The 20,916-nt window shown below is 38.6% G+C and overlaps 8 non-coding genes across 8 annotated transcripts; all 8 read right to left on the bottom strand.

Annotated features, from left to right (window-relative positions):
- Positions 1–6,511: 6,511 nt before the first annotated feature.
- Positions 6,512–6,583, bottom strand: TRNAD-GUC (transfer RNA aspartic acid (anticodon GUC)). The gene has a single exon. It is a non-coding gene; the product is annotated as a tRNA-Asp (tRNA).
- Positions 6,584–10,007: 3,424 nt separating this feature from the next.
- On the bottom strand, positions 10,008–10,079 carry TRNAD-GUC (transfer RNA aspartic acid (anticodon GUC)). Its single transcript has one exon. It is a non-coding gene; the product is annotated as a tRNA-Asp (tRNA).
- Positions 10,080–11,517: 1,438 nt separating this feature from the next.
- Positions 11,518–11,589, bottom strand: TRNAD-GUC (transfer RNA aspartic acid (anticodon GUC)). The gene has a single exon. It is a non-coding gene; the product is annotated as a tRNA-Asp (tRNA).
- Positions 11,590–13,027: 1,438 nt separating this feature from the next.
- Positions 13,028–13,099, bottom strand: TRNAD-GUC (transfer RNA aspartic acid (anticodon GUC)). Its single transcript has one exon. It is a non-coding gene; the product is annotated as a tRNA-Asp (tRNA).
- A 1,438-nt stretch (positions 13,100–14,537) lies between these two features.
- TRNAD-GUC (transfer RNA aspartic acid (anticodon GUC)) lies at positions 14,538–14,609 on the bottom strand. The gene has a single exon. It is a non-coding gene; the product is annotated as a tRNA-Asp (tRNA).
- A 1,438-nt stretch (positions 14,610–16,047) lies between these two features.
- On the bottom strand, positions 16,048–16,119 carry TRNAD-GUC (transfer RNA aspartic acid (anticodon GUC)). Its single transcript has one exon. It is a non-coding gene; the product is annotated as a tRNA-Asp (tRNA).
- Positions 16,120–18,018: 1,899 nt separating this feature from the next.
- Positions 18,019–18,090, bottom strand: TRNAD-GUC (transfer RNA aspartic acid (anticodon GUC)). Its single transcript has one exon. It is a non-coding gene; the product is annotated as a tRNA-Asp (tRNA).
- Positions 18,091–19,528: 1,438 nt separating this feature from the next.
- TRNAD-GUC (transfer RNA aspartic acid (anticodon GUC)) lies at positions 19,529–19,600 on the bottom strand. The gene has a single exon. It is a non-coding gene; the product is annotated as a tRNA-Asp (tRNA).
- Between the last annotated feature and the right edge of the window lie 1,316 nt (positions 19,601–20,916).

Raw genomic sequence — 20,916 nt, 5'->3', positions numbered from 1 at the left:
ACTGTGTCTGAAATGGAATATTGGAGAAATAAAAGTTATAGCCTCCCCGTCGGGGAATTGAACCCCGGTCTCCCGCGTGACGGGCGGGGATACTCACCACTATACTTACGAGGATTGGCTGTGTGCTGTGATTTCTGGTCCAGTCCAGAAAAGTGATGTTCAACTAAGAGTTGTTATAATTTCCTTGGGTAATGAAAATGATTGAAATCATTTATACATCAATTTGTTAGTGTACTCTTTCACCATATATCAGATCCATGTCGATTCTTCTGCATCATGAGCTAGGTCAAATGCTTATAGAAATTGCCCCAGCTATCATTTTCTTACTCTACCCATGTCCGATAATCCCTGGACTGAGATGTTCTAGGATTTTACTGTTGATTTGCCAGTGTTTATAGGTATTTCTATGAATTGATTTATGGTTGACCATTTCTGATGCTTGATTGTATATTTAGTAATTCAAGATCCTTTAAAAAGCTCAAATGAATTTAGCAAAACCCATTACCCCTTATCAACTTTTTTCTAATTAGAATTTGCTTAGAAATCCTTGAATGGCTAAAAGACTATTATGCTAGAGACCAATGGTAGCTCTGCATGAGGAATATTAAACTCCAAATCTCTTCTGCTAAATTATGCCCAAATTATGTGAATGCTATAAAAATTGATAATTTATTCTATTATTCAGCTACTGTTTCCAACTTAATAAAAAAAAATATATATATGTATATATTCACTCTTCTTTTAAGGCACCAATAAATATCTATGCATTTTCTGGATATTCTATACCATACAATTTTAATACATGGGAATCCTGAATATAAAGTCCAATAAATGCTGGATTTGCCATGTTGTACATGTTCTAAGCAATATCTTTTAGATTATAGCTGATATAGGGCCTGATTCAGAGCCGCTTGCTGCTAGTGAGTGCTTGCTCAGAACAAGGGCGGTTTTTTATGTTTTGTATTTGTTTTTTTCTTTCATCAGGCCACTCGCTAAGCTGTGGGTGACCTCCCACAGCTTTTGCGAGTGGCCTGGAGCCCATCGCGATTATCGTGACCATCAGGCTTGCGAGGAGACCCTGTGGAAGGGTCTGAGCTCTCACAAGCCCGAGTAAACTTCCTGCTCTAATAGAACAGGAAGTCCACTACTGACATCACTAGTGATGTCAGTAGGGCCACCCACAAACACCAGGCGTTCCTAAGGGAATGCCTGCATTTGTGCAGCCACCCCCCCCTCCCCGCATACAAAACGCGGTGAGTTATCAATCAACATTGACAGCTGCTCCGTCTTGTAGCTAGACCCATATCGATGGAGCAGCCGTCGCTGGACGGATCTTGCGCATGCACACGCCGGAGGCGGCGCATGGGTAGTGGGGGACCGTCGAACCACTTACGAGTGTTGTGCGCTTGCGAGTGTGTCTGAATCAGGCCCATAGTCCTTAGGAAAATTTTTGGGTGCTTGCCAAAGACATGTAAATGAAGTGCTTGTTAAAAAATCAAATCCATTCTACTAACCATTGCAAAATGGAATTTGGGTCTTGAGGACCCACCTCATGGAGTTGGGCTTAGACAGCACAAGAAAATTGCTTGAGAAGTTACTTGACCTATACTGTTCTTGAGAATGGGGCCCAACAATGTGGTCTTTCAATGCTAGAAATGTCAAAATAATTCTGAATGTTGTAGTTTGATGTCCTAGAAAATGTGTGCAGTTTTCATTCCAAAAAGTGGCATACACCAATATGCCAACCTCCTTGCCTATATTTTATTTCTACAAATAAAAATGTAAGTATGTATCAACCTTCCCAAAATACCAAACCATTCTGATTTATTCCATAGCCACCTAACGCCAACAAATGGTAATAGAAGTATATCATTACAGTTGGTACATTTTGTTTTCTCTATCTGCTATTCCATTTGTATGGATCTATGAGGGTTTCCTTTAAGTACACATCTCAATATATTATAGTTTGGGTTGTTATTTATGCATGCCATAACATTTGTATTATTATTATAGCCTCCCCTTCGGGGAATTGAACCCCGGTCTTCCGCGTGACAGGCGGGGATACTCACCACTATACTAACGAGGATCGGCTGTGTGCTGTGATTTCTGGTCCAGTCCAGAAAAGTGATGTTCAACTAAGAGTTGTTATAATTTCCTTGGGTAATGAAAATGATTGAAATCATTTATACATCAATTTGTTAGTGTACTCTTTCACCATATATCAGATCCATGTCGATTCTTCTGCATCATGAGCTAGGTCAAATGCTTATAGAAATTGCCCCAGCTATCATTTTCTTACTCTACCCATGTCCGATAATCCCTGGACTGAGATGTTCTAGGATTTTACTGTTGATTTGCCAGTGTTTATAGGTATTTCTATGAATTGATTTATGATTCAGAGCCGCTTGCTTCTAGTGAGTGCTTGCTCAGAACAAGGGCGGTTTTTTATGTTTTGTATTTGTTTTTTTCTTTCATCAGGCCGCTCGCTAAGCTGTGGGTGACCTCCCACAGCTTTTGCGAGTGGCCTGGAGCCCATCGCGATTATGGTGACCATCAGGCTTGCGAGGAGACCCTGTGGAAGGGTCTGAGCTCTCACAAGCCCGAGTAAACTTCCTGCTCTAATAGAACAGGAAGTCCACTACTGACATCACTAGTGATGTCAGTAGGGCCACCCACAAACACCAGGCGTTCCTAAGGGAATGCCTGCATTTGTGCAGCCACCCCCCCCTCCCCGCATACAAAACGCGGTGAGTTATCAATCAACATTGACAGCTGCTCCGTCTTGTAGCTAGACCCATATCGATGGAGCAGCCGTCGCTGGACGGATCTTGCGCATGCACACGCCGGAGGCGGCGCATGGGTAGTGGGGGACCGTCGAACCACTTACGAGTGTTGTGCGCTTGCGAGTGTGTCTGAATCAGGCCCATAGTCCTTAGGAAAATTTTTGGGTGCTTGCCAAAGACATGTAAATGAAGTGCTTGTTAAAAAATCAAATCCATTCTACTAACCATTGCAAAATGGAATTTGGGTCTTGAGGACCCACCTCATGGAGTTGGGCTTAGACAGCACAAGAAAATTGCTTGAGAAGTTACTTGACCTATACTGTTCTTGAGAATGGGGCCCAACAATGTGGTCTTTCAATGCTAGAAATGTCAAAATAATTCTGAATGTTGTAGTTTGATGTCCTAGAAAATGTGTGCAGTTTTCATTCCAAAAAGTGGCATACACCAATATGCCAACCTCCTTGCCTATATTTTATTTCTACAAATAAAAATGTAAGTATGTATCAACCTTCCCAAAATACCAAACCATTCTGATTTATTCCATAGCCACCTAACGCCAACAAATGGTAATAGAAGTATATCATTACAGTTGGTACATTTTGTTTTCTCTATCTGCTATTCCATTTGTATGGATCTATGAGGGTTTCCTTTAAGTACACATCTCAATATATTATAGTTTGGGTTGTTATTTATGCATGCCATAACATTTGTATTATTATTATAGCCTCCCCTTCGGGGAATTGAACCCCGGTCTTCCGCGTGACAGGCGGGGATACTCACCACTATACTAACGAGGATCGGCTGTGTGCTGTGATTTCTGGTCCAGTCCAGAAAAGTGATGTTCAACTAAGAGTTGTTATAATTTCCTTGGGTAATGAAAATGATTGAAATCATTTATACATCAATTTGTTAGTGTACTCTTTCACCATATATCAGATCCATGTCGATTCTTCTGCATCATGAGCTAGGTCAAATGCTTATAGAAATTGCCCCAGCTATCATTTTCTTACTCTACCCATGTCCGATAATCCCTGGACTGAGATGTTCTAGGATTTTACTGTTGATTTGCCAGTGTTTATAGGTATTTCTATGAATTGATTTATGATTCAGAGCCGCTTGCTTCTAGTGAGTGCTTGCTCAGAACAAGGGCGGTTTTTTATGTTTTGTATTTGTTTTTTTCTTTCATCAGGCCGCTCGCTAAGCTGTGGGTGACCTCCCACAGCTTTTGCGAGTGGCCTGGAGCCCATCGCGATTATGGTGACCATCAGGCTTGCGAGGAGACCCTGTGGAAGGGTCTGAGCTCTCACAAGCCCGAGTAAACTTCCTGCTCTAATAGAACAGGAAGTCCACTACTGACATCACTAGTGATGTCAGTAGGGCCACCCACAAACACCAGGCATTCCTAAGGGAATGCCTGCATTTGTGCAGCCACCCCCCCTCCCCGCATACAAAACGCGGTGAGTTATCAATCAACATTGACAGCCGCTCCGTCTTGTAGCTAGACCCATATCGATGGAGCAGCCGTCGCTGGACGGATCTTGCGCATGCACACGCCGGAGGCGGCGCATGGGTAGTGGGGGACCGTCGAACCACTTACGAGTGTTGTGCGCTTGCGAGTGTGTCTGAATCATGCCCATAGTCCTTAGGAAAATTTTTGGGTGCTTGCCAAAGACAAGTAAATGAAGTGCTTGTTAAAAAATAAAATCCATTCTACTAACCATTGCAAAATGGAATTTGGGTCTTGAGGACACACCTCATGGAGTTGGGCTTAGACAGCACAAGAAAATTGCTTGAGAAGTTACTTGACCTATACTGTTCTTGAGAATGGGGCCCAACAATGTGGTCTTTCAATGCTAGAAATGTCAAAATAATTCTGAATGTTGTAGTTTGATGTCCTAGAAAATGTGTGCAGTTTTCATTCTAAAAAGTGGCATACACCAATATGCCAACCTCCTTGCCTATATTTTATTTCTACATATAAAAATGTAAGTATGTATAAACCTTCCCAAAATACCAAACCATTCTGATTTATTCCATAGCCACCTAACGCCAACAAATGGTAATAGAAGTATATCATTACAGTTGGTACATTTTGTTTTCTCTATCTGCTATTCCATTTGTATGGATCTATGAGGGTTTCCTTTAAGTACACATCTCAATATATTATAGTTTGGGTTGTTATTTATGCATGCCATAACATTTGTATTATTATTATAGCCTCCCCGTCGGGGAACTGAACCCCGGTCTCCCGCGTGACAGGCGGGGATAGTCACCACTATACTAACGAGGATCGGCTGTGTGCTGTGATTTCTGGTCCAGTCCAGAAAAGTGATGTTCAACTAAGAGTTGTTATAATTTCCTTGGGTAATGAAAATGATTGAAATCATTTATACATCAATTTGTTAGTGTACTCTTTCACCATATATCAGATCCATGTCGATTTTTCTGCATCATGAGCTAGGTCAAATGCTTATAGAAATTGCCCCAGCTATCATTTTCTTACTTTACCCATGTCCGATAATCCCTGGACTGAGATGTTCTAGGATTTTACTGTTGATTTGCCAGTGTTTATAGGTATTTCTATGAATTGATTTATGGTTGACCATTTCTGATGCTTGATTGTATATTTAGTAATTCAAGATCCTTTAAAAAGCTCAAATGAATTTAGCAAAACCCATTACCCCTTATCAACTTTTTTCTAATTAGAATTTGCTTAGAAATCCTTGAATGGCTAAAAGACTATTATGCTAGAGACCAATGGTAGCTCTGCATGATTAATATTAAACTCCAAATCTCTTCTGCTAAATTATGCCCAAATTATGTGAATGCTATAAAAATTGATAATTTATTCTATTATTCAGCTACTGTTTCCAACTTAATTAAAAAAAATATATATATGTATATATTCACTCTTCTTTTAAGGCACCAATAAATATCTATGCATTTTCTGGATATTCTATACCATACAATTTTAATACATGGGAATCCTGAATATAGACCCATATCGATGGAGCAGCCATCGCTGGACGGATCTTGCGCATGCACACGCCGGAGGCGGCGCATGGGTAGTGGGGGACCGTCGAACCACTTACGAGTGTTGTGCGCTTGCGAGTGTGTCTGAATCATGCCCATAGTCCTTAGGAAAATTTTTGGGTGCTTGCCAAAGACATGTAAATGAAGTGCTTGTTAAAAAATCAAATCCATTCTACTAACCATTGCAAAATGGAATTTGGGTCTTGAGGACCCACCTCATGGAGTTGGGCTTAGACAGCACAAGAAAATTGCTTGAGAAGTTACTTGACCTATACTGTTCTTGAGAATGGGGCCCAACAATGTGGTCTTTCAATGCTAGAAATGTCAAAATAATTCTGAATGTTGTAGTTTGATGTCCTAGAAAATGTGTGCAGTTTTCATTCCAAAAAGTGGCATACACCAATATGCCAACCTCCATGCCTATATTTTATTTCTACATATAAAAATACCAAACCATTCTGATTTATTCCATAGCCACCTAACGCCAACAAATGGTAATAGAAGTATATCATTACAGTTGGTACATTTTGTTTTCTCTATCTGCTATTCCATTTGTATGGATCTATGAGGGTTTCCTTTAAGTACACATCTCAATATATTATAGTTTGGGTTGTTATTTATGCATGCCATAACATTTGTATTATTATTTTTCCACTGTGTCTGAAATGGAATATTGGAGAAATAAAAATTATAGCCTCCCCGTCGGGGAATTGAACCCCGGTCTCCCGCGTGACAGGCGGGGATACTCACCACTATACTAACGAGGATCGGCTGTGTGCTGTGATTTCTGGTCCAGTCCAGAAAAGTGATGTTCAACTAAGAGTTGTTATAATTTCCTTGGGTAATGAAAATGATTGAAATCATTTATACATCAATTTGTTAGTGTACTCTTTCACCATATATCAGATCCATGTCGATTCTTCTGCATCATGAGCTAGGTCAAATGCTTATAGAAATTGCCCCAGCTATCATTTTCTTACTCTACCCATGTCCGATAATCCCTGGACTGAGATGTTCTAGGATTTTACTGTTGATTTGCCAGTGTTTATAGGTATTTCTATGAATTGATTTATGGTTGACCATTTCTGATGCTTGATTGTATATTTAGTAATTCAAGATCCTTTAAAAAGCTCAAATGAATTTAGCAAAACCCATTACCCCTTATCAACTTTTTTCTAATTAGAATTTGCTTAGAAATCCTTGAATGGCTAAAAGACTATTATGCTAGAGACCAATGGTAGCTCTGCATGAGGAATATTAAACTCCAAATCTCTTCTGCTAAATTATGCCCAAATTATGTGAATGCTATAAAAATTGATAATTTATTCTATTATTCAGCTACTTTTTCCAACTTAATAAAAAAAAATATATATATGTATATATTCACTCTTCTTTTAAGGCACCAATAAATATCTATGCATTTTCTGGATATTCTATACCATACAATTTTAATACATGGGAATCCTGAATATAAAGTCCAATAAATGCTGGATTTGCCATGTTGTACATGTTCTAAGCAATATCTTTTAGATTATAGCTGATATAGGGCCTGATTCAGAGCCGCTTGCTGCTAGTGAGTGCTTACTCAGAACAAGGGCGGTTTTTTATGTTTTGTATTTGTTTTTTTCTTTCATCAGGCCACTCGCTAAGCTGTGGGTGACCTCCCACAGCTTTTGCGAGTGGCCTGGAGCCCATCGCGATTATCGTGACCATCAGGCTTGCGAGGAGACCCTGTGGAAGGGTCTGAGCTCTCACAAGCCCGAGTAAACTTCCTGCTCTAATAGAACAGGAAGTCCACTACTGACATCACTAGTGATGTCAGTAGGGCCACCCACAAACACCAGGCGTTCCTAAGGGAATGCCTGCATTTGTGCAGCCACCCCCCCTCCCCGCATACAAAACGCGGTGAGTTATCAATCAACATTGACAGCCGCTCCGTCTTGTAGCTAGACCCATATCGATGGAGCAGCCGTCGCTGGACGGATCTTGCGCATGCACACGCCGGAGGCGGCGCATGGGTAGTGGGGGACCGTCGAACCACTTACGAGTGTTGTGCGCTTGCGAGTGTGTCTGAATCAGGCCCATAGTCCTTAGGAAAATTTTTGGGTGCTTGCCAAAGACATGTAAATGAAGTGCTTGTTAAAAAATCAAATCCATTCTACTAACCATTGCAAAATGGAATTTGGGTCTTGAGGACCCACCTCATGGAGTTGGGCTTAGACAGCACAAGAAAATTGCTTGAGAAGTTACTTGACCTATACTGTTCTTGAGAATGGGGCCCAACAATGTGGTTTTTCAATGCTAGAAATGTCAAAATAATTCTGAATGTTGTAGTTTGATGTCCTAGAAAATGTGTGCAGTTTTCATTCCAAAAAGTGGCATACACCAATATGCCAACCTCCTTGCCTATATTTTATTTCTACATATAAAAATACCAAACCATTCTGATTTATTCCATAGCCACCTAACGCCAACAAATGGTAATAGAAGTATATCATTACAGTTGGTACATTTTGTTTTCTCTATCTGCTATTCCATTTGTATGGATCTATGAGGGTTTCCTTTAGGTACACATCTCAATATATTATAGTTTGGGTTGTTATTTATGCATGCCATAACATTTGTATTATTATTTTTCCACTGTGTCTGAAATGGAATTTTGGATAAATAAAAGTTATAGCCTCCCCGTCAGGGAATTGAACCCCGGTCTCCCGCGTGACAGGCGGGGATACTCACCACTATACTAATGAGGATCAGCTGTGTGCTGTGATTTCTGGTCCAGTCCAGAAAAGTGATGTTCAACTAAGAGTTGTTATAATTTCCTTGGGTAATGAAAATGATTGAAATCATTTATACATCAATTTGTTAGTGTACTCTTTCACCATATATCAGATCCATGTCGATTCTTCTGCATCATGAGCTAGGTCAAATGCTTATAGAAATTGCCCCAGCTATCATTTTCTTACTCTACCCATGTCCGATAATCCCTGGACTGAGATGTTCTAGGATTTTACTGTTGATTTGCCAGTGTTTATAGGTATTTCTATGAATTGATTTATGGTTGACCATTTCTGATGCTTGATTGTATATTTAGTAATTCAAGATCCTTTAAAAAGCTCAAATGAATTTAGCAAAACCCATTACCCCTTATCAACTTTTTTCTAATTAGAATTTGCTTAGAAATCCTTGAATGGTTAAAAGACTATTATGCTAGAGACCAATGGTAGCTCTGCATGAGGAATATTAAACTCCAAATCTCTTCTGCTAAATTATGCCCAAATTATGTGAATGCTATAAAAATTGATAATTTATTCTATTATTCAGCTACTGTTTCCAACTTAATTAAAAAAAATATATATATGTATATATTCACTCTTCTTTTAAGGCACCAATAAATATCTATGCATTTTCTGGATATTCTATACCATACAATTTTAATACATGGGAATCCTGAATATAGACCCATATCGATGGAGCAGCCATCGCTGGATGGATCTTGCGCATGCACACGCCGGAGGCGGCGCATGGGTAGTGGGGGACCGTCGAACCACTTACGAGTGTTGTGCGCTTGCGAGTGTGTCTGAATCATGCCCATAGTCCTTAGGAAAATTTTTGGGTGCTTGCCAAAGACATGTAAATGAAGTGCTTGTTAAAAAATAAAATCCATTCTACTAACCATTGCAAAATGGAATTTGGGTCTTGAGGACCCACCTCATGGAGTTGGGCTTAGACAGCACAAGAAAATTGCTTGAGAAGTTACTTGACCTATACTGTTCTTGAGAATGGGGCCCAACAATGTGGTCTTTCAATGCTAGAAATGTCAAAATAATTCTGAATGTTGTAGTTTGATGTCCTAGAAAATGTGTGCAGTTTTCATTCCAAAAAGTGGCATACACCAATATGCCAACCTCCTTGCCTATATTTTATTTCTACATATAAAAATACCAAACCATTCTGATTTATTCCATAGCCACCTAACGCCAACAAATGGTAATAGAAGTATATCATTACAGTTGGTACATTTTGTTTTCTCTATCTGCTATTCCATTTGTATGGATCTATGAGGGTTTCCTTTAAGTACACATCTCAATATATTATAGTTTGGGTTGTTATTTATGCATGCCATAACATTTGTATTATTATTTTTCCACTGTGCCTGAAATGGAATATTGGAGAAATAAAAGTTATAGCCTCCCCGTCGGGGAATTGAACCCCGGTCTCCCGCGTGACAGGCGGGGATACTCACCACTATACTAACGAGGATCGGCTGTGTGCTGTGATTTCTGGTCCAGTCCAGAAAAGTGATGTTCAACTAAGAGTTGTTATAATTTCCTTGGGTAATGAAAATGATTGAAATCATTTATACATCAATTTGTTAGTGTACTCTTTCACCATATATCAGATCCATGTCGATTCTTCTGCATCATGAGCTAGGTCAAATGCTTATAGAAATTGCCCCAGCTATCATTTTCTTACTCTACCCATGTCCGATAATCCCTGAACTGAGATGTTCTAGGATTTTACTGTTGATTTGCCAGTGTTTATAGGTATTTCTATGAATTGATTTATGGTTGACCATTTCTGATGCTTGATTGTATATTTAGTAATTCAAGATCCTTTAAAAAGCTCAAATGAATTTAGCAAAACCCATTACCCCTTATCAACTTTTTTCTAATTAGAATTTGCTTAGAAATCCTTGAATGGCTAAAAGACTATTATGCTAGAGACCAATGGTAGCTCTGCATGATTAATATTAAACTCCAAATCTCTTCTGCTAAATTATGCCCAAATTATGTGAATGCTATAAAAATTGATAATTTATTCTATTATTCAGCTACTGTTTCCAACTTAATTAAAAAAAATATATATATGTATATATTCACTCTTCTTTTAAGGCACCAATAAATATCTATGCATTTTCTGGATATTCTATACCATACAATTTTAATACATGGGAATCCTGAATATAGACCCATATCGATGGAGCAGCCATCGCTGGACGGATCTTGCGCATGCACACGCCAGAGGCGGCGCATGGGTAGTGGGGGACCGTCGAACCACTTACGAGTGTTGTGCGCTTGCGAGTGTGTCTGAATCATGCCCATAGTCCTTAGGAAAATTTTTGGGTGCTTGCCAAAGACATGTAAATGAAGTGCTTGTTAAAAAATAAAATCCATTCTACTAACCATTGCAAAATGGAATTTGGGTCTTGAGGACCCACCTCATGGAGTTGGGCTTAGACAGCACAAGAAAATTGCTTGAGAAGTTACTTGACCTATACTGTTCTTGAGAATGGGGCCCAACAATGTGGTCTTTCAATGCTAGAAATGTCAAAATAATTCTGAATGTTGTAGTTTGATGTCCTAGAAAATGTGTGCAGTTTTCATTCCAAAAAGTGGCATACACCAATATGCCAACCTCCATGCCTATATTTTATTTCTACATATAAAAATACCAAACCATTCTGATTTATTCCATAGCCACCTAACGCCAACAAATGGTAATAGAAGTATATCATTACAGTTGGTACATTTTGTTTTCTCTATCTGCTATTCCATTTGTATGGATCTATGAGGGTTTCCTTTAAGTACACATCTCAATATATTATAGTTTGGGTTGTTATTTATGCATGCCATAACATTTGTATTATTATTTTTCCACTGTGTCTGAAATGGAATTTTGGAGAAATAAAAATTATAGCCTCCCCGTCGGGGAATTGAACCCCGGTCTCCCGCGTGACAGGCGGGGATACTCACCACTATACTAACGAGGATCGGCTGTGTGCTGTGATTTCTGGTCCAGTCCAGAAAAGTGATGTTCAACTAAGAGTTGTTATAATTTCCTTGGGTAATGAAAATGATTGAAATCATTTATACATCAATTTGTTAGTGTACTCTTTCACCATATATCAGATCCATGTCGATTCTTCTGCATCATGAGTTAGGTCAAATGCTTATAGAAATTGCCCCAGCTATCATTTTCTTACTCTACCCATGTCCGATAATCCCTGGACTGAGATGTTCTAGGATTTTACTGTTGATTTGCCAGTGTTTATATGTATTTCTATGAATTGATTTATGGTTGACCATTTCTGATGCTTGATTGTATATTTAGTAATTCAAGATCCTTTAAAAAGCTCAAATGAATTTAGCAAAACCCATTACCCCTTATCAACTTTTTTCTAATTAGAATTTGCTTAGAAATCCTTGAATGGCTAAAAGACTATTATGCTAGAGACCAATGGTAGCTCTGCATGAGGAATATTAAACTCCAAATCTCTTCTGCTAAATTATGCCCAAATTATGTGAATGCTATAAAAATTGATAATTTATTCTATTATTCAGCTACTGTTTCCAACTTAATTAAAAAATATATATATATGTATATATTCACTCTTCTTTTAAGGCACCAATAAATATCTATGCATTTTCTGGATATTCTATACCATACAATTTTAATACATGGGAATCCTGAATATAGACCCATATCGATGGAGCAGCCATCGCTGGATGGATCTTGCGCATGCACACGCCGGAGGCGGCGCATGGGTAGTGGGGGACCGTCGAACCACTTACGAGTGTTGTGCGCTTGCGAGTGTGTCTGAATCATGCCCATAGTCCTTAGGAAAATTTTTGGGTGCTTGCCAAAGACATGTAAATGAAGTGCTTGTTAAAAAATAAAATCCATTCTACTAACCATTGCAAAATGGAATTTGGGTCTTGAGGACCCACCTCATGGAGTTGGGCTTAGACAGCACAAGAAAATTGCTTGAGAAGTTACTTGACCTATACTGTTCTTGAGAATGGGGCCCAACAATGTGGTCTTTCAATGCTAGAAATGTCAAAATAATTCTGAATGTTGTAGTTTGATGTCCTAGAAAATGTGTGCAGTTTTCATTCCAAAAAGTGGCATACACCAATATGCCAACCTCCTTGCCTATATTTTATTTCTACATATAAAAATACCAAACCATTCTGATTTATTCCATAGCCACCTAACGCCAACAAATGGTAATAGAAGTATATCATTACAGTTGGTACATTTTGTTTTCTCTATCTGCTATTCCATTTGTATGGATCTATGAGGGTTTCCTTTAAGTACACATCTCAATATATTATAGTTTGGGTTGTTATTTATGCATGCCATAACATTTGTATTATTATTTTTCCACTGTGTCTGAAATGGAATATTGGAGAAATAAAAGTTATAGCCTCCCCGTCGGGGAATTGAACCCCGGTCTCCCGCGTGACAGGCGGGGATACTCACCACTATACTAACGAGGATCGGCTGTGTGCTGTGATTTCTGGTCCAGTCCAGAAAAGTGATGTTCAACTAAGAGTTGTTATAATTTCCTTGGGTAATGAAAATGATTGAAATCATTTATACATCAATTTGTTAGTGTACTCTTTCACCATATATCAGATCCATGTCGATTCTTCTGCATCATGAGTTAGGTCAAATGCTTATAGAAATTGCCCCAGCTATCATTTTCTTACTCTACCCATGTCCGATAATCCCTGGACTGAGATGTTCTAGGATTTTACTGTTGATTTGCCAGTGTTTATAGGTATTTCTATGAATTGTTTATTGGTTGACCATTTCTGATGCTTGATTGTATATTTAGTAATTCAAGATCCTTTAAAAAGCTCAAATGAATTTAGCAAAACCCATTACCCCTTATCAACTTTTTTCTAATTAGAATTTGCTTAGAAATCCTTGAATGGCTAAAAGACTATTATGCTAGAGACCAATGGTAGCTCTGCATGAGGAATATTAAACTCCAAATCTCTTCTGCTAAATTATGCCCAAATTATGTGAATGCTATAAAAATTGATAATTTATTCTATTATTCAGCTACTGTTTCCAACTTAATTAAAAAAAATATATATATGTATATATTCACTCTTCTTTTAAGGCACCAATAAATATCTATGCATTTTCTGGATATTCTATACCATACAATTTTAATACATGGGAATCCTGAATATAGACCCATATCGATGGAGCAGCCATCGCTGGACGGATCTTGCGCATGCACACGCCAGAGGCGGCGCATGGGTAGTGGGGGACCGTCGAACCACTTACGAGTGTTGTGCGCTTGCGAGTGTGTCTGAATCATGCCCATAGTCCTTAGGAAAATTTTTGGGTGCTTGCCAAAGACATGTAAATGAAGTGCTTGTTAAAAAATAAAATCCATTCTACTAACCATTGCAAAATGGAATTTGGGTCTTGAGGACCCACCTCATGGAGTTGGGCTTAGACAGCACAAGAAAATTGCTTGAGAAGTTACTTGACCTATACTGTTCTTGAGAATGGGGCCCAACAATGTGGTCTTTCAATGCTAGAAATGTCAAAATAATTCTGAATGTTGTAGTTTGATGTCCTAGAAAATGTGTGCAGTTTTCATTCCAAAAAGTGGCATACACCAATATGCCAACCTCCATGCCTATATTTTATTTCTACATATAAAAATACCAAACCATTCTGATTTATTCCATAGCCACCTAACGCCAACAAATGGTAATAGAAGTATATCATTACAGTTGGTACATTTTGTTTTCTCTATCTGCTATTCCATTTGTATGGATCTATGAGGGTTTCCTTTAAGTACACATCTCAATATATTATAGTTTGGGTTGTTATTTATGCATGCCATAACATTTGTATTATTATTTTTCCACTGTGTCTGAAATGGAATTTTGGAGAAATAAAAATTATAGCCTCCCCGTCGGGGAATTGAACCCCGGTCTCCCGCGTGACAGGCGGGGATACTCACCACTATACTAACGAGGATCGGCTGTGTGCTGTGATTTCTGGTCCAGTCCAGAAAAGTGATGTTCAACTAAGAGTTGTTATAATTTCCTTGGGTAATGAAAATGATTGAAATCATTTATACATCAATTTGTTAGTGTACTCTTTCACCATATATCAGATCCATGTCGATTCTTCTGCATCATGAGTTAGGTCAAATGCTTATAGAAATTGCCCCAGCTATCATTTTCTTACTCTACCCATGTCCGATAATCCCTGGACTGAGATGTTCTAGGATTTTACTGTTGATTTGCCAGTGTTTATATGTATTTCTATGAATTGATTTATGGTTGACCATTTCTGATGCTTGATTGTATATTTAGTAATTCAAGATCCTTTAAAAAGCTCAAATGAATTTAGCAAAACCCATTACCCCTTATCAACTTTTTTCTAATTAGAATTTGCTTAGAAATCCTTGAATGGCTAAAAGACTATTATGCTAGAGACCAATGGTAGCTCTGCATGAGGAATATTAAACTCCAAATCTCTTCTGCTAAATTATGCCCAAATTATGTGAATGCTATAAAAATTGATAATTTATTCTATTATTCAGCTACTGTTTCCAACTTAATTAAAAAATATATATATATGTATATATTCACTCTTCTTTTAAGGCACCAATAAATATCTATGCATTTTCTGGATATTCTATACCATACAATTTTAATACATGGGAATCCTGAATATAGACCCATATCGATGGAGCAGCCATCGCTGGATGGATCTTGCGCATGCACACGCCGGAGGCGGCGCATGGGTAGTGGGGGACCGTCGAACCACTTACGAGTGTTGTGCGCTTGCGAGTGTGTCTGAATCATGCCCATAGTCCTTAGGAAAATTTTTGGGTGCTTGCCAAAGACATGTAAATGAAGTGCTTGTTAAAAAATAAAATCCATTCTACTAACCATTGCAAAATGGAATTTGGGTCTTGAGGACCCACCTCATGGAGTTGGGCTTAGACAGCACAAGAAAATTGCTTGAGAAGTTACTTGACCTATACTGTTCTTGAGAATGGGGCCCAACAATGTGGTCTTTCAATGCTAGAAATGTCAAAATAATTCTGAATGTTGTAGTTTGATGTCCTAGAAAATGTGTGCAGTTTTCATTCCAAAAAGTGGCATACACCAATATGCCAACCTCCTTGCCTATATTTTATTTCTACATATAAAAATACCAAACCATTCTGATTTATTCCATAGCCACCTAACGCCAACAAATGGTAATAGAAGTATATCATTACAGTTGGTACATTTTGTTTTCTCTATCTGCTATTCCATTTGTATGGATCTATGAGGGTTTCCTTTAAGTACACATCTCAATATATTATAGTTTGGGTTGTTATTTATGCATGCCATAACATTTGTATTATTATTTTTCCACTGTGTCTGAAATGGAATATTGGAGAAATAAAAGTTATAGCCTCCCCGTCGGGGAATTGAACCCCGGTCTCCCGCGTGACAGGCGGGGATACTCACCACTATACTAACGAGGATCGGCTGTGTGCTGTGATTTCTGGTCCAGTCCAGAAAAGTGATGTTCAACTAAGAGTTGTTATAATTTCCTTGGGTAATGAAAATGATTGAAATCATTTATACATCAATTTGTTAGTGTACTCTTTCACCATATATCAGATCCATGTCGATTCTTCTGCATCATGAGTTAGGTCAAATGCTTATAGAAATTGCCCCAGCTATCATTTTCTTACTCTACCCATGTCCGATAATCCCTGGACTGAGATGTTCTAGGATTTTACTGTTGATTTGCCAGTGTTTATAGGTATTTCTATGAATTGATTTATGGTTGACCATTTCTGATGCTTGATTGTATATTTAGTAATTCAAGATCCTTTAAAAAGCTCAAATGAATTTAGCAAAACCCATTACCCCTTATCAACTTTTTTCTAATTAGAATTTGCTTAGAAATCCTTGAATGGCTAAAAGACTATTATGCTAGAGACCAATGGTAGCTCTGCATGAGGAATATTAAACTCCAAATCTCTTCTGCTAAATTATGCCCAAATTATGTGAATGCTATAAAAATTGATAATTTATTCTATTATTCAGCTACTGTTTCCAACTTAATAAAAAAATATATATATATGTATATATTCACTCTTCTTTTAAGGCACCAATAAATATCTATGCATTTTCTGGATATTCTATACCATACAATTTTAATACATGGGAATCCTGAATATAAAGTCCAATAAATGCTGGATTTGCCATGTTGTACATGTTCTAAGCAATATCTTTTAGATTATAGCTGATATAGGGCCTGATTCAGAGCCGCTTGCTGCTAGTGAGTGCTTGCTCAGAACAAGGGCGGTTTTTTATGTTTTGTATTTGTTTTTTTCTTTCATCAGGCCGCTCGCTAAGCTGTGGGTGACCTCCCACAGCTTTTGCAAGTGGCCTGGAGCCCATCGCGATTATCGTGACCATCAGGCTTGCGAGGAGACCCTGTGGAAGGGTCTGAGCTCTCACAAGCCCGAGTAAACTTCCTGCTCTAATAGAACAGGAAGTCCACTACTGACATCACTAGTGATGTCAGTAGGGCCACCCACAAACACCAGGCATTCCTAAGGGAATGCCTGCATTTGTGCAGCCACCCCCCCTCCCCGCATACAAAACGCGGTGAGTTATCAATCAACATTGACAGCCGCTCCGTCTTGTAGCTAGACCCATATCGATGGAGCAGCTGTCGCTGGACGGATCTTGCGCATGCACACGCCGGAGGCGGCGCATGGGTAGTGGGGGACCGTCGAACCACTTACGAGTGTTGTGCGCTTGCGAGTGTGTCTGAATCATGCCCATAGTCCTTAGGAAAATTTTTGGGTGCTTGCCAAAGACATGTAAATGAAGTGCTTGTTAAAAAATAAAATCCATTCTACTAACCATTGCAAAATGGAATTTGGGTCTTGAGGACCCACCTCATGGAGTTGGGCTTAGACAGCACAAGAAAATTGCTTGAGAAGTTACTTGACCTATACTGTTCTTGAGAATATGGCCCAACAATGTGGTCTTTCAATGCTAGAAATGTCAAAATAATTCTGAATGTTGTAGTTTGATGTCCTAGAAAATGTGTGCAGTTTTCATTCCAAAAAGTGGCATACACCAATATGCCAACCTCCTTGCCTATATTTTATTTCTACATATAAAAATGTAAGTATGTATAAACCTTCCCAAAATACCAAACCATTCTGATTTATTCCATAGCCACCTAACGCCAACAAATGGTAATAGAAGTATATCATTACAGTTGGTACATTTTGTTTTCTCTATCTGCTATTCCATTTGTATGGATCTATGAGGGTTTCCTTTAAGTACACATCTCAATATATTATAGTTTGGGTTGTTATTTATGCATGCCATAACATTTGTATTATTATTAAAGCCTCCCCGTCGGGGAATTGAACCCCGGTCTCCCGCGTGACAGGCGGGGATACTCACCACTATACTAACGAGGATCGGCTGTGTGCTGTGATTTCTGGTCCAGTCCAGAAAAGTGATGTTCAACTAAGAGTTGTTATAATTTCCTTGGGTAATGAAAATGATTGAAATCATTTATACATCAATTTGTTAGTGTACTCTTTCACCATATATCAGATCCATGTCGATTCTTCTGCATCATGAGCTAGGTCAAATGCTTATAGAAATTGCCCCAGCTATCATTTTCTTACTCTACCCATGTCCGATAATCCCTGGACTGAGATGTTCTAGGATTTTACTGTTGATTTGCCAGTGTTTATAGGTATTTCTATGAATTGATTTATGGTTGACCATTTCTGATGCTTGATTGTATATTTAGTAATTCAAGATCCTTTAAAAAGCTCAAATGAATTTAGCAAAACCCATTACCCCTTATCAACTTTTTTCTAATTAGAATTTGCTTAGAAATCCTTGAATGGCTAAAAGACTATTATGCTAGAGACCAATGGTAGCTCTGCATGAGTAATATTAAACTCCAAATCTCTTCTGCTAAATTATGCCCAAATTATGTGAATGCTATAAAAATTGATAATTTATTCTATTATTCAGCTACTGTTTCCAACTTAATTAAAAAAAATATATATATGTATATATTCACTCTTCTTTTAAGGCACCAATAAATATCTATGCATTTTCTGGATATTCTATACCATACAATTTTAATACATGGGAATCCTGAATATAGACCCATATCGATGGAGCAGCCATCGCTGGACGGATCTTGCGCATGCACACGCCGGAGGCGGCGCATGGGTAGTGGGGGACCGTCGAACCACTTACGAGTGTTGTGCGCTTGCGAGTGTGTCTGAATCATGCCCATAGTCCTTAGGAAAATTTTTGGGTGCTTGCCAAAGACATGTAAATGAAGTGCTTGTTAAAAAATAAAATCCATTCTACTAACCATTGCAAAATGGAATTTGGGTCATGAGGACCCACCTCATGGAGTTGGGCTTAGACAGCACAAGAAAATTGCTTGAGAAGTTACTTGACCTATACTGTTCTTGAGAATGGGGCCCAACAATGTGGTCTTTCAATGCTAGAAATGTCAAAATAATTCTGAATGTTGTAGTTTGATGTCCTAGAAAATGTGTGCAGTTTTCATTCCAAAAAGTGGCATACACCAATATGCCAACCTCCTTGCCTATATTTTATTTCTACATATAAAAATAACAAACCATTCTGATTTTTTCCATAGCCACCTAACGCCAACAAATGGTAATAGAAGTATATCATTACAGTTGGTACATTTTGTTTTCTCTATCTGCTATACCATTTGTATGGATCTATGAAGGTTTCCTTTAAGTACACATCTCAATATATTATAGTTTGGGTTGTTATTTATGCATGCCATAACATTTGTATTATTATTTTTCCACTGTGTCTGAAATGGAATATTGGAGAAATAATAGTTATAGCCTCCCCGTCGGGGAATTGAACCCCGGTCTCCCGCGTGACAGGCGGGGATACTCACCACTATACTAACGAGGATCGGCTGTGTGCTGTGATGTCTGGTCCAGTCCAGAAAAGTGATGTTCAACTAAGAGTTGTTATAATTTCCTTGGGTAATGAAAATGATTGAAATCATTTATACATCAATTTGTTAGTGTACTCTTTCACCATATATCAGATCCATGTCGATTCTTCTGCATCATGAGCTAGGTCAAATGCTTATAGAAATTGCCCCAGCTATCATTTTCTTACTCTACCCATGTCCGATAATCCCTGGACTGAGATGTTCTAGGATTTTACTGTTGATTTGCCAGTGTTTATAGGTATTTCTATGAATTGATTTATGGTTGACCATTTCTGATGCTTGATTGTATATTTAGTAATTCAAGATCCTTTAAAAAGCTCAAATGAATTTAGCAAAACCCATTACCCCTTATCAACTTTTTTCTAATTAGAATTTGCTTAGAAATCCTTGAATGGCTAAAAGACTATTATGCTAGAGACCAATGGTAGCTCTGCATGAGGAATATTAAACTCCAAATCTCTTCTGCTAAATTATGCCCAAATTATGTGAATGCTATAAAAATTGATAATTTATTCTATTATTCAGCTACTGTTTCCAACTTAATTAAAAAATATATATATATGTATATATTCACTCTTCTTTTAAGGCACCAATAAATATCTATGCATTTTCTGGATATTCTATACCATACAATTTTAATACATGGGAATCCTGAATATAAAGTCCAATAATTGCTGGATTTGCCATGTTGTACATGTTCTAAGCAATATCTTTTAGATTATAGCTGATATAGGGCCTGATTCAGAGCCGCTTGCTGCTAGTGAGTGCTTGCTCAGAACAAGGGCGGTTTTTTATGTTTTGTATTTGTTTTTTTCTTTCATCAGGCCGCTCGCTAAGCTGTGGGTGACCTCCCACAGCTTTTGCGAGTGGCCTGGAGCCCATCGCGATTATCGTGACCATCAGGCTTGCGAGGAGACCCTGTGGAAGGGTCTGAGCTCTCACAAGCCCGAGTAAACTTCCTGCTCTAATAGAACAGGAAGTCCACTACTGACATCACTAGTGATGTCAGTAGGGCCACCCACAAACACCAGGCGTTCCTAAGGGAATGCCTGCATTTGTGCAGCCACCCCCCCCTCCCCGCATACAAAACGCGGTGAGTTATCAATCAACATTGACAGCTGCTCCGTCTTGTAGCTAGACCCATATCGATGGAGCAGCCGTCGCTGGACGGATCTTGCGCATGCACACGCCGGAGGCGGCGCATGGGTAGTGGGGGACCGTCGAACCACTTACGAGTGTTGTGCGCTTGCGAGTGTGTCTGAATCAGGCC

This window comes from Taudactylus pleione, unplaced genomic scaffold (assembly GCF_031769625.1).
Source record: "Taudactylus pleione unplaced genomic scaffold, aTauple2 ptg000282l, whole genome shotgun sequence".
Lineage (NCBI taxonomy): Eukaryota > Metazoa > Chordata > Amphibia > Anura > Myobatrachidae > Taudactylus > Taudactylus pleione.
Note: the sequence above shows the minus strand (reverse complement) of the source record. Positions and strands in the feature narration are given on the sequence as shown.